Source organism: Brachionichthys hirsutus, chromosome 7 (assembly GCF_040956055.1).
Source record: "Brachionichthys hirsutus isolate HB-005 chromosome 7, CSIRO-AGI_Bhir_v1, whole genome shotgun sequence".
NCBI lineage: Eukaryota > Metazoa > Chordata > Actinopteri > Lophiiformes > Brachionichthyidae > Brachionichthys > Brachionichthys hirsutus.
In genome coordinates this window covers 13,105,355-13,118,905 of record NC_090903.1, presented here as the reverse complement: position 1 = coordinate 13,118,905, position 13,551 = coordinate 13,105,355, and positions in this window count along the sequence as shown.

Genomic DNA, 13,551 nt, shown 5'->3' with positions numbered 1-13,551 from the left:
AAATAATGTCTGCCATGGAAAGTGGGTCAGACAATGGGCACGTTTTATAGCCTTGTTCCACCCAGCAAGGTTGAGGAGGAAAAGTGAGATGGCATTAAACCGCCATCATTTTTCCGTTCTGGCGCTCGAGGCAGAGGGAGAAGCATCAAATAAAGCCTTCATGATTCAAAATATTTTTTATTATGCGCTGAGATTATTGCCGTCGTCGTGCCGTGCCGTGTGTGTGTGTGTGTGTGTGTGTGTGTGTGTGTAGACACTCCCCCCCTGATTGCGCTCCACACGTCCAGCTCTCCCTCTGTCTCCTGCATGAGACAGAGGGAGAAGAAGAAGAGCAGAGTGGATAAAGTTTACTTTTTGTTTTTGTGTGTGCTAAAAACATCCCTCACGGTTACCATGGTAACGCTGCTGCTCGCTATGAATGCACGTTTGCTTCCGGGTTTAGAGGGTTTCTGTCAGAGCGGTTTGAGACCGAAATGACGGACGCTGTCCTGCAGCATCTGTTTGCTATTTTGACCAAAGACCGGCACAGATATTTGCTTTTATCTTTCAAGACACCATCTTTATCTTCTCCTTGAATAACTGATCATACAATAAAGTGATTGATTGTATGATGAGTTTGAGCCAAGAAACAGTTTCATCAAGCTTTAAATTTTATGAGACACAATACTAAAGCCAAACTAACCTCACCGAAGCATGAATGCTAGCAGTGCTAACAACCATCTAAGGCTAACGATTACAATCTGTGACTGCGTGCAGCACAATTAGACCTACAGAGACTGTTTGCATCAATTCAGACCAACGCTACAAAGAGCCATTGAGGGATGGAGGGTGAATGAAAGCACGATTTATTCCCAAGCACACAAGCCCCTCTGACATTGCAGTCATGATGTTTTCTTGGTACTATTGGTTCTATGACTCAGCGTTTGTGACCCGTTTTGTGCACTGTCAGCCTTTAGAATGACACAATGACCTCAATGAGGCCTTTGTGCAATTAGATTTGAAGTTCTACAGCATTATAAAGCTGTTTTGCAAATGTCTTCATGTATATTCAACTAAATAACAGTTTAAGGAGGTCCTGTAATTTCCATACAGACACACACACACACACACACGCACACTGTTCTGGCGCACCATGCTTCCAGGAAGGTCGTGCTAAATGATCCGGGCGCTGCTCACATGCACCAGACTGTGCATGTGCCTCACCTGCTCTTGCACGTCTGCATGTTAGGTCATGTTTGCGGGACTCTGCATGTCCACCAGAGGTGTGTTAGTTGTCTCTGTGCATATGCTGGTCTGCGTTCTGCCCGCTGAATAATTGATGGGACTGTAATTCGAACGCTGGCCCACTTATTTCTTCCACCGCTTCCTGTCATCAGTTCGGCTCCCCCCAGTGCGAACGCCACTCTACAAACGGACAGGGTAAAAAAGACTATTCCATGTTTTACAGTTAGAGGCACCAACGGTCAAACGGTAATGAAAGAACAGGTGACTCACCTTGTGTGGAAGAATGGCGTCATGATGGGGCTCAGTTGTTTCAGTGTCCCATTAATTTTTCTCTGCCATTGACTGAAGGCATAAAAGTGAACTTGAAATCATAAAACCACTAAAAAGGCTCAACGTTGAACGATTAATTTATCAAGACAAGCGCCGTAGACCCTTATGTTTCTAATTCTCCAGGACGAAAGACATTAAGGAAAACTACTGAACAGGAAGCATCATGTTGATGCTCTTCCTTGTGTCTATTGGACGTTACAGCGAACAGCGGGGTGAAGGAAACTCTTATCCAGGGCCTCCAACCAACCGGAGGGCCCCGCTTCGGCGGGAGTGGTCCTACATCCCGCATTCCTCCGAAGACGCCAGTTTCTCGGCACGCTCCGGAGCAAGCAGTAGTTTGCTTTGATTGGACTCATTTAATTCTTAGCGTCTTTTTTAAATTTTCATTGTAGGAGGTGTGAATGGCGCTGTTTCTCCTGCTCCGGTTCTGTGTGCACTCGCCATCTTTTCAAGTCAATTTGTCTCGGCCGCGTTGTTCGTGATTGAGGTGTGGCGCGTGTCCGGCGTTTCAGCGGCCCAGGAGACGTTCACGGGACATTTCAGCGTGCGCTGCCTACGTCAAGCACGGGTCCATTTGATGTTCGCGTCTGCTTTCAGCAGCACAGCTCGGGTTTACATTCCACACCTTGTTGCTAATGTTCAAGTCCTTTTCCTGACCCGCTCCACAGATTTCATGCCTTGCCGTTTATAGCTGATGAGTGCGAGCATTGTTGTGGCAACGCTTCCTCGGGTCAAGTGTTCTGGCATCGGGCCCCGGTGGATTACTCTCCTCCGCCTTGTTACCAGCTACTCCTTTTTCTGTCATAGTCACAGCTATGAAAATAGCACGCCGTGGGTTAATATTGCCAACTTCGGTGTCCGTGTGTAGCCCGAGTTGTGTTGCCCACCAGCATGTTGTCCATCACGGAGTAAGTCTACTGTTTATTCACACGTACAATTATGGCATCACACGAACTCGTCCATCCAGGCCAAACAGCAGAGCTGCGACGACGACGGGTCAATATTTGGGAACAAACGCACATTTTATTTCACCAGAAGAGCCGAAACTCAGTGCGTCAGTGAACAGGAAATGTTCAAACTGTTTCCCGGTCGCTCACGTCAGGAATCCAGGAATCCAGGAATCCAGGAATCCACTCTCTGTGTTTGTATTGATAAGGCAGCGTTATCAGTCTGCACACACACACAACCCAGCTGAGGAAGATGTCATTCACGCTACATGAATTATTATTATTTTCCTCTCATGAAGTCGGTTTTATCGTTCCTCCGGAAAGAAGCGGTTTATGTGCCGGGTTTGTTTTGAGGTGGTAGATTGGAGTTTTAGTGTGATCGCCTCCCACTGCAGAAACCTTAGCCAAGAAAGAAATGCACGTTCGCATAAGGATTGGTATTTAGTTCTTTAATTATTGCCTCCAACTAATTACCCCAAGTGGAAGCCCCGAACACTTTTGTAAAGATATCAGAGATGACTCGGATGCAACGCTTCCCTTCTTTCCGTCTTTCATCCCGAGTTCTGCGATGCTGATTACGTCCGTACGCGTTAATCGATCAGACAGGTTCAGCCGAGGATAAGAGTCGCGGTGGAAGACAGACGGGGAATCTGGTCTCCACCCGACGGATCAGTCTGAGACATCAAGCATCTAATCTAATCTCTAATCTGTCACCGCCGGCCGCCTCCACACAGCGTAGAGGAGATCCAGCTGCCTGACGCACATTATACAGGCCACTCCGCTGGTTGATCTGTAGTACTTGATGATGTGGGAAACCTTTTCAGGACTTTCAGGCCCCCAGACACACATGGAGGTCCTCTCAGAAATAAATTCCCTTGACGTTAAGCTTTTTTAGGAGTTGTATAGATTTATATTATAAATATATTGAGACACGCAGCTTCACGCCTTGACAATTACAAACCGTTAAATTAAAAACACATTTTAAGCGTTTTTTCCTCCTTTTTTGTTTTCTCATCGTGTCCATCTGTTAATAAGATTAGCAGAATAATGAATGGGTTTAAAGGGCGTTTCTTAGGTAATACATATTATTGTAATATAAACATTTGTTTTAATTGTGCATTGTTATAATGGAAAGATACCGCTGTACTTTTTCTGGTCAATAATGACACTTAACTTTCAATTACGCCTCCCGAGAGACCTTTTTACGGCAGTTACATCGGGTTTGGACTGTTGCAACAATCTTCTCATTTCCTTGAGGGCTCCTTCCTCGAGGTCGGGAGTTTCAGCGCGTGGATTTGCCTTTTCTCTTCCACTGAGCTGGAAGAATCCGGCTGCTTTCCAAACAGGACGTGGGTTAAGTGGGTTAGAGTTTCTCTCAGAGTGGGAATTTGACAGAGACATTTTGGAGGCAGATTAGCCGAGCACATATAAAAGGGGAAAGCTTTTAGGGTCCCGGTCTCTGGAGGGGGGGGAGGGGCATGGAGACGAGCGATATTAGCCCTAATGGAAGCAGCGATTCATTCATTTATTGCCATTTTTCAGGAGCACGAAAATATAGTGTTGTTTTTGACCGATCAAAAATTCAAAAGAATCCACATTTAAGAAGCTGGAATCGGCGTTTTCCCATTTTTAACTTCCTAACCAACTGAAGCATAAACTCAATTATTAAAATGATGGATAATTCCCCCCCCCCCCCCCCCCCCCCCTTTTTTTTTTCAAAAGATGATTAAAAGATGAGTCTAACCCTGAGGAACACCGTTTATACAGAGCTAGCAAATGGGTGGTTTCTTTTAGAATATTTTCAATTAAAAAGCTGCGTTTCACAGATTCTGTTCCTTTTATGTCCTCAAGTCTCCGCTTGGAAACGAAGCGTGTGGTTTGTGCAAAAAAATCCAGAAAAAGCTTAACTAATTATCCTCACTCAAACATATTTCACATTCTGACAGGACCGTCTCAGAGATGCTTTGCCAACACATGTTCGCATGGTCGCGCTCATTTTATGGTTTAAAATGTTGCTTGGAAGTTGGTTAACAAATTTGGGTAATGCTCAGGCTCTGGCTTCTATAAATCCTTGATGTATAAGCGTAATCCTGAATGCTAAATCTAGAAATAAGTATTTCTCAAATAGCGAATATCTTGGTATGCACTTCTTCCTTTCTCGTCACTAAATATCATTCTAACAACCAGGCCCTGGTCAGACAGAAAGTGAGCCGCACACACACACACACACACACACACACACAAGAAGTTCTAAGCCGTACATCACCTCATCTGCCGTCCATCATCTGTCACGAGGGATGCAAAGATAAAAAGATCGGCGAGGAGGGAATTGGGGGGGGAGACAGTTTTTGGAAAATCGTTGCTGTAATCTTTTGAAGAAACTTGTTTCTGTTCCTCATCGCGGAACATCTGGAGAGCTCAAAGGCTCTCCCTCGCAGTTCACTCGCAGGAAATATAAAAGGTGTGAAAGCCTCAGCGTTGGAGGATGTGGCGAGAGCCAGCGAAACTTAAAAGATTAGGTAACCGCGAACCGGTGACCTTCTTGAGGAAGCATTTTGATCACGGCGGCCGCAGAGCACGATGATCTAATTTCTGTCTTCTCTTGACACGCACGCACGTCTGACACATCGACCGTCTGCCTAGTTTCAGCCAGGTAAGCGGAATATCCGTCGCCTTTTGCGCGTCCTAAACGAGAACAGACGGAATAGTCGCTTTTCTCAACACATCCTGGAGGAAGCTGCTACGTCTGCAGAAACGAGAGCTAAAAAAAAAGAAGAAGAAAAAATCCCTTCCTGGAAAAGAAATACGAGAAAACACGAGCTTGATTGGAATTTGATGAATTATTTATGCCGGTTTGCTTTGAAAATGAAATCCAGTTCATCGTGTTTTCACATCGCAGCTACAGGTGTGCTTGGTATTAAAACGGCTCCACATGTCCAGGAAGGAGTCCATGCAGGCATCTGTTCTTGTTTTTGCTCTGATGACTTGTATTATAAAGATGATGTCATCCAGTAATGGAAGAACATGTCGGAGGTCCTGCTGTTCTTTTCTGTCTAATCAACCCCGAAACAAATGCCTGATGTTAAGCACAGTTTGCTCCAGTTTTTCAGGCGACATTCTTCAATCCCCTGTTGTTGTTGTTTTTAAGCCCTATTTATTTACGTACATCCGTGTAAGTTTTGGTTAAGATAGTGTCAATCCAGTTTATATGTATATTTAAAGATTTTAAAGTAAATAAAACTGGGTTAGGGCTTGCTTGTCTGAACAAGAATATCAGGATAGAGTTTATAATAAGCAACTATTTCGCTCATTCGCACCATTCAAAGTTGGATAAATAGCTTTGCAGCCCCGTTAATAACACGAAGCTCTCTGCGACATGAACACTTTGAATGTTTGTTCCTGGAGCTCTGTTTCTGGTACATCAAACATGGCGTCCGGGAACATCAGTTGTCTTTGGCTACGCAGGCGTTAAAGTACGGGAACCGTTGGATGTTACTGTCTGTGGTTCTCCGCTGATTATAAAGTAGCTGTGTTCTATCTCCGCTGTCATGGCGGCTTAGACGCACGCTGTTCGAGCTCTTCTTCTGACCCTGTTGGATTGTTTTTCTGACCCATTTTTAGTTCCTGACCTCGTAGCCAAGAAACAAGTCTCTCGTTTCCATAGAGCCTCGCCTTTTGATCTTGAAAGTGTCTCACTTCTGTCTCTTCCTTTCCAAACATGACAGGCCTTCTGCCTGCGACGCGACGGACTGGAATCATGAGTGCGACATCGTTGATTGATGCCTGTTTCTAGGTGTCAGCCTTTTGGCATACATGAGCGCTAACTAGGACAGCGCGACACGGAGCGCCGCGGCTTAGCGAGGGATGCAAAAAGCGGCGTGCAGCTGTTACCCTGCCTTCCTCGTTAACGTGCACATGTGTGCGTTTGCTTCTGTCTGTCTGCGTGCATGTGCTTTTGTTTGTCATGTGTTGTGCTGCTCGTGAGAATAGCAGGTGTCCGTCCGTCCTCTCCCTCCTCGTGCTCAGGTTTTTACGAGGCTTTTGCAAAGAGTGCCGTTTCCGGTCTCTAAAGTCAGCGACGTGTTACAGTCCGACCGGCGAGTCGGCCTCACCGAGCTCCAGTTGCATTGTTGCAAGACTGTGTATCTCGGTAGCTTAGCAGCAGTTGGCGTGCGGCCATGCAACGCTGCAGAGGTACGGAGTTCAGTAGGACACACCCATGCATGAAGCGCACGCTCAAGGGACGCAAAGCTTTGAGGCTTCCATTGTTCACAGCGTAACCCAAAATGCATTAAACCGAGATGTTGAATGTGTCGAACTGAAGGACATAAATCATCACGGCCCCTCTGTTCTCGCCATCCCAGAGACGAGACCGCAGCCTCGCCTCCGGACTTGGGAAAGGCATGCGAGGGTCAGCGGCCCCGTGTAGCACACGTTCAGGCCCATCCGTCGTTTTCCGGGTCATGGAAAGGTGAAGCGGAGAGATCAATCAGGAGCAGTCACAGTTAGTCGCTAGTTTTAAATGTTGGGCTTCTTCCAGGAAGAGTCACGCATGTGGGGAATAAGCCCCGCTGCGGTTCAAACACGCCCTCCTAACAGCCTGCAGAGATTCACAACCTTTCAACCTGAACACGTTGAACCCCAATTTGATTTCCGTCTGTGCCACCTCCACCCCCCCCCCCCCCCACCGAGTGTGAGATGAAGCCGTTTATAGGTCACAGCTGTAGCGGTGGCGTGGTGCGAGATACTGAATTTAGCTCCATTGTTAGTACAGCGTTAACGCCACTTCTTACTTCTTTGACGCGCGAAGCTGTGAAACGGTGCGCGGGTGTTCGTTTAGAAGAGGCTAGGCTCGGTGAACCTCAGTGAACAGTTTGTCTGTGGGCTCCGTGATTTCGTACATTTTGTTCTCGTAAGAAGGTCAACAACTGCAGACGGTGAAAACCGGCCAACCTATGAGTTAAACCGAGGTAGACGCCCTGCGACTTCCTGTTTCTGAGTGGGACCTTTGTGCATGTTCACCTATGGGTGTGTTTTAAAGAGGACAGCGTCTCACGAGACCTCAGACCCTCGGCTTGAGCAGTGATGTGGCGTCGCTGTTAGATTTATTGTTCTCAAGCAATGGTTAGTGCCCTGGTGAAACCTGAGCGCCACTAAGACCTCGCCTAAAATCCCCTCTGCCTTCGCTAATCACGTAAATTATAAGAAACCTTGGAACGTATTTCTTAGCGTATTGCTGCGTAATGGAAGTAGCTTTGAAAAACTACAATCTAATATGATTGTTGCTTAAGTTTTCTTTTAATAAAGCCTGTTTCCCATAAACCTTCGACTTTCATGCGATAAATGTCACGTCTGTAAAAAGGAGCTAGCTCAGACGCGTCTATAATTATTGGAAAACTTTGTAGACGGCAGCGATTACAGCTAAAAAGTAAAAAAAAAAAAACATGCGGTCTCTGGCTCTCTGTTAAATATAAGGCAACAGCTTGTTAGCTTAGCTTCAGGGCCTAATCAAGTAATTGGATGATGTCATTACTTTTAGCTTTATTATAGGGAAATAATTAATACACAAAAGAAAACCTTTGAAGGGGCGAACTGTCAGATTATGTAAGCATTTGACTGCTGTGCTTCCAGCGTCTCTGCTAAGCTAAACCTTAGGCGATAAAAGAAGTCGTGTCCGTTTGGCGGAGTTGCTGATTGACACTCGGAAGACGTCTGGTGAGGTACTAAAAACTGCTGAATGGAGCAAAGGCTTCACAATATGAGGTTAGGTTCCAGTGGGAGATCTGGCATCAACGAACAGCAAACGCACAAAAATACAACACAACGAAGAACATTCATCTCGTCCCGACGAGCTGAGTTTCCTTACCGAGATCAGTCGGCATATCTTGAATTATTTGGCATGTTTTTCCGTATTGAGAAAATCCTGTAACCCATAAAGAGCGACGCCTTTGTCTGAGATGATGTCTGAGATATTTACTCCGTATGAAGTTCTCCCGCTCGGCCTGATGGGAGCAACGGGCCTTCCGGCTCCTCAGCGCTCGTCAAAAACACTTTATTCATGCGTGGTTTTACATTCTCTTAGCAGAAAGGCTCTCTGGGAATTGTAGGAGAATTATGCCACAGTCTTGTATTCTTTTGAAAGATGGTTGTGCATATTTATGGTGGGGGGGGGGCAGCAAAGAAAGTTGAATGTAGATTCTTAATGTCAAGAGTGCACACGATCTCCTTAAGCTCTTCCTTCTACTTTTTTCTCACGCATGCTTCGGTTCGTTTTTTTTTTTTTTAAATAAACGTTCTTAATTATAAGAAGGAAATGGCATCATATTTCTGCTTGAGTGAACTTCTCCGTTCCTTCTTTCTTTCTTTCTGCAGGGCAGGACAAGCGGCACCGCCAACGACGGAGACATGACGCACGAGAGGGCGGAGCTGAGGCTCAGCTGACCCTTTCCTTTCCATCACCCCCCCCCCCCCCCCCCCCCGCTCCATTCCCACTTCCTCTCTCACCTCGCCTCCTTCTCTCCCGAGCCTCAATCCACCGAGCCCAATGTACTCCCCAGAGCAAGACAACATCTCCACCACCGCCTCCACCAAAGTGCCAGTAAAGTATGGAGAGCTCATTGTGCTGGGGTAAGGAACCCGTTACATCCAGTTACACCCAGAACACACCTCCCAACTCTTCCAGGCTCCAAGTCAAATTAACGACAAGAACGTCTGATCTAGAACGCTCTCCACAAGGTATGAGATGCGCCTTGTGGAGAGCGTTCTAGATCAGACGTTCTTGTGCGAGATGCACCTTGTGGAGGGCGTTCTAGATCAGGCGTTCTTGTGCGAGATGCACCTTGTGGAGGGCGTTCTAGATCGGGCGTTCTTGTGCGAGATGCACCTTGTCGAGGGCGTTCTAGATCAGACGTTCTTGTGCGAGATGCACCTTGTGGAGGGCGTTCTAGATCAGACGTTCTTGTGCGAGATGCACCTTGTGGAGGGCGTTCTAGATCAGGCGTTCTTGTGCGAGATGCACCTTGTGGAGGGCGTTCTAGATCAGGCGTTCTTGTGCGAGATGCACCTTGTGGAGGGCGTTCTAGATCAGACGTTCTTGTGCCAGATGCACCTTGTGGAGGGCGTTCTAGATCAGACGTTCTTGTGCGAGATGCACCTCGTGGAGGGCGTTCTAGATCAGGCGTTCTTGTGCCAGATGCACCTTGTGGAGGGCGTTCTAGATCAGACGTTCTTGTGCGAGATGCACCCTGTGGAGAGCGTTCTAGATCAGGCGTTCTTGTGCGAGATGCACCTTGTGGAGGGCGTTCTAGATCAGACGTTCTTGTGCGAGATGCACCTTGTGGAGGGCGTTCTAGATCGGGCGTTCTTGTGCGAGATGCACCTTGTCGAGGGCGTTCTAGATCAGACGTTCTTGTGCGAGATGCACCTTGTGGAGGGCGTTCTAGATCAGACGTTCTTGTGCGAGATGCACCTTGTGGAGGGCGTTCTAGATCAGGCGTTCTTGTGCGAGATGCACCTTGTGGAGGGCGTTCTAGATCAGACGTTCTTGTGCGAGATGCACCTTGTGGAGGGCGTTCTAGATCAGACGTTCTTGTGCGAGATGCACCTTGTGGAGGGCGTTCTAGATCAGACGTTCTTGTGCGAGGTGCACCTTTTGTGATGAGCTCCAAAGGCCCGTCTGCTGGTGCTTCTTCTGTCCCACATCCAAACCTGATGGACGTTTACCAACAGGGATGTCTTGAGTCGGTCCGTAACAGTTCTCCGGTTCCTCTGCGTGGTTGCGCGTGGAGCAGACGTTACATCGCGGTCATCCATAACAGCTATTGGTCTGACCCAGTTATTCCGATTCCAGGTTAAAATAAATACGCAGCGATGCATCCGGAGACCGAATCGGTGAGCTGGGCCTCACGGTGTGTTACCTAAAAACCTGCTGCTGAAGCTAACCTGAATTTGGACCTTGAACAGTTTGACAGCGGTGAACTTTTTGCCCGGAAGCACGGCGTCAGGCTTCACAAGCAGGCTCGTTCAGACAGAGTTGGGGCGAATCTTTTGTTTTGGAAAAACGTTACTTGATATTTTTTTTTTAGACGGAGGAGCACCTGATCCTCCTCACAAACACCTCGGCAGTCGCCGTCTCTTCGGGGATTTGTTTTGAGTCGTGTCCACATACTCAGCTGTAGGAAAAACCCTCCACCCCACCCCCGCATCTTCAGCCCGCGCTCGCGCGCACACACACACACGCACACACACGCACGCGCGCGAACAACTGACAGTGAAGGACTTCCTTTATCTTTCCGTCTCCTGTTTATTCCCCAAAGGGCTTCTCCATTCCACTCCCCTTCCCAGCCCGCTCCACAGAGGAATGCAGATGTCAGAAAGAGTCCCTTACATGCACGTACACAGAAACACACACGCACACACACACACACACACACGTTTCTCACCAGGCCTCACAGCTGACTTGAAAGTTTGTCGCTCCGTGTTTTGCTGGAGGGAAACGACATTGGAAACGTTCCTTAATGGCATAAACGCTGCTCCACGCCTGTACAGGGGAGAACCAGAGTTTTCCCTGTTCTGATATGCTAACATAAACAGGGGGGGGGGCGGGGGGGGGGCTCTGGTGGCCGTTGTGGGCCTCGAACAACCCGATGCATCATTCCATTCCCAAAGAATGACCTCGGCTGATATATAGATACGGAAAACGATCCCGACGTCTCAAAGGGGGTTAACCCTCGAACGCGGAAGCGGTTCCTCCGTTAGTCGGGGCAGTAATTGTGTCATTACTGGAGGGGTGAGTCAGCTGACCCGGACTCTACCCCCCCCCGCTATGATGTCACTGGATGAATCACATCCCGATCCGAAGCCACCTCTGCCGATATAGATTACGTGCCTGTGTGCGTAATCTGCGCTGGCATAATGATTGCATCCACATGTGCGGGTTTAATCTTCACTTATTCCACGAACCTCAGTAAACGCCGGCGCCCCAGAGGAGTATTATTCACTATATTATACACATTCAGGGTGGAGCTCCCCAAACAAAGGTGCTCTGACCCCCCCCTTCCAGTCGTATATTTAATCAGCCGCCAGTAAACATGACTTTTGTTATTTGATCTTTGATCCCGAGCCTTTAGCCTCGTAGCTTTGTGATGCTAAGGCGTGTAAACAGAGACTCGGCCTTCGGCAGTAATTATCCACACAGCCTGTCTTTATGCTTTCTTTTATGGGTTTACTGTTGCTGCACACTGAGCTCCACACACACACACACACACACACATCAGCGCACGCTACGTCGGACGTCCCAGGATTGTTGTGGGATTATTTGGACACACATCGCTCCCCGTGGGAGCCTGGTTTTTGCGCTGCCTGCCGGACCGCCCCTGCTCCCTGCGTGGATACGGCCTAAACTCCACCATAGTTATGCTCTTGCCATGGTTACTCCTCCCAAACGTTGCTGTGGATCTGTTCCCTCACCATGGTTACTCACAAACCCTCCCGGCGTCGTTTGATCCCGGCAGATCGGCTGTCTCTGAAAAACATTTTTCCTGCGGGCGAGGCGTTCTTATAAACCTGCCTGCGCTGTCGTTTGCTGGACTTCTTGCAACGGGTGGTTTCATTTCAATAGCCCGATTGGTCCGAGACGTGATCCCACTGAGCCGGGGGGGGGGTCCCGCACACCCCGGCTAGCGCCGCTGCGGTCACAGCGTGCCCTCTTTATTTCAGACATTACCCCGGTTAAAACGTCAGACCCTTGATTATTGCGTTGCTGCTGTTTTATTTCGGTCCCGATTGGACTTCTGTGTTTGTGTTTGTTTTGGGATTTTCTTTGCTGCCCAGGAAGTTAATGTTCGTCTTCGTGTTTCTGGAGCTGCGTTCTGTTACTGTCGTGCTTGGAAATATTACTTCTCTTGGGAGGAATTGAACCCTTTGTCATCCAGGTTACCCTGGCAACCCGTCACTTCTATGGATCAGATGCAGACGGGCCGTTTATGTCCATTTCTGAGAAACAAATTCACATGAATGTCCTGTTGACATACGAGACGTTAGAATGTTTTGTTGCTTACTCGGTAACGGTTCGGTAACGTTTCTGGTGCAGCCGGGGCCGGTTTATTCTCCTTCCCTCAGAAAGCAGTCTCTCTGTGTGTGTTTGTGTTCTCTGCCTTTGTGGGAATATGTTTAGATGGCTTTGTTGTTTGTGTGCGTGTGCGTGCGATCATAGTTTCTCGAGGCATGGAGAAAGTCCACCAAAATGCCTCGAGCATTTTCCACAATGACTGCCTTTTTCCAGTGTATTACACGGCTTCACAGACTATAATGCCCCATTGTTTCTGTGTGTGTGTGTGTGTGTGTGTGTGTGTGTGTCTTTACATGTGCGTCTGCGTGTGCGTATCGCAGGTACAACGGCTCTCTGCCCAACGGGGACCGAGGCCGGCGCAAAAGCCGTTTTGCGCTTTACAAGAGGCCAAAGGCGAACGGCGTGAAACCCAGCACAGTTCATGTCGCCTGCTCTCCACAGGCGGCCAAGGTGAGACGCACAACAAACACACAACGCAGCGTGAACTAGCCAACACGGGGAGCGCACACACGCCACACGCAAGCAGCACGGTGGGTTGAGTCTTACATGCCTTTCACGAGCAGCTCCACCAAAGCCTTTGTGATGTTCGGTTTGCTTTTTGGTCTGTGGTATTAAAGGCACGCACGCACACACACACACACACACACACACGCGCACACACACGCACACGCGCACACACACACACAAAGGACAGAGTTCAGCAAAGCCTGTCCTGAGTTAGCAGAAATGTGAAGCAAGAAGGCTCAAAGCTCTGCGTAGTTTTTTTAACTGAATGAAGGTGGCGCTTTATGAGAATGAAATATTCCGTCCAGCGGAGATTTTCTTTTTCGCCGTTGCTTCTCGGACGGGAGGATTGTCGGATTTGTGCGTTTTGGGTGCGACGGTCACGTGCGCACCAAAATAACTCGCCTCTTTTTATCTCCAGGCAGGATAAATACCAGCGTCGAGAGTCTGATTGAGATCGATTATCCTTTTGTTCAG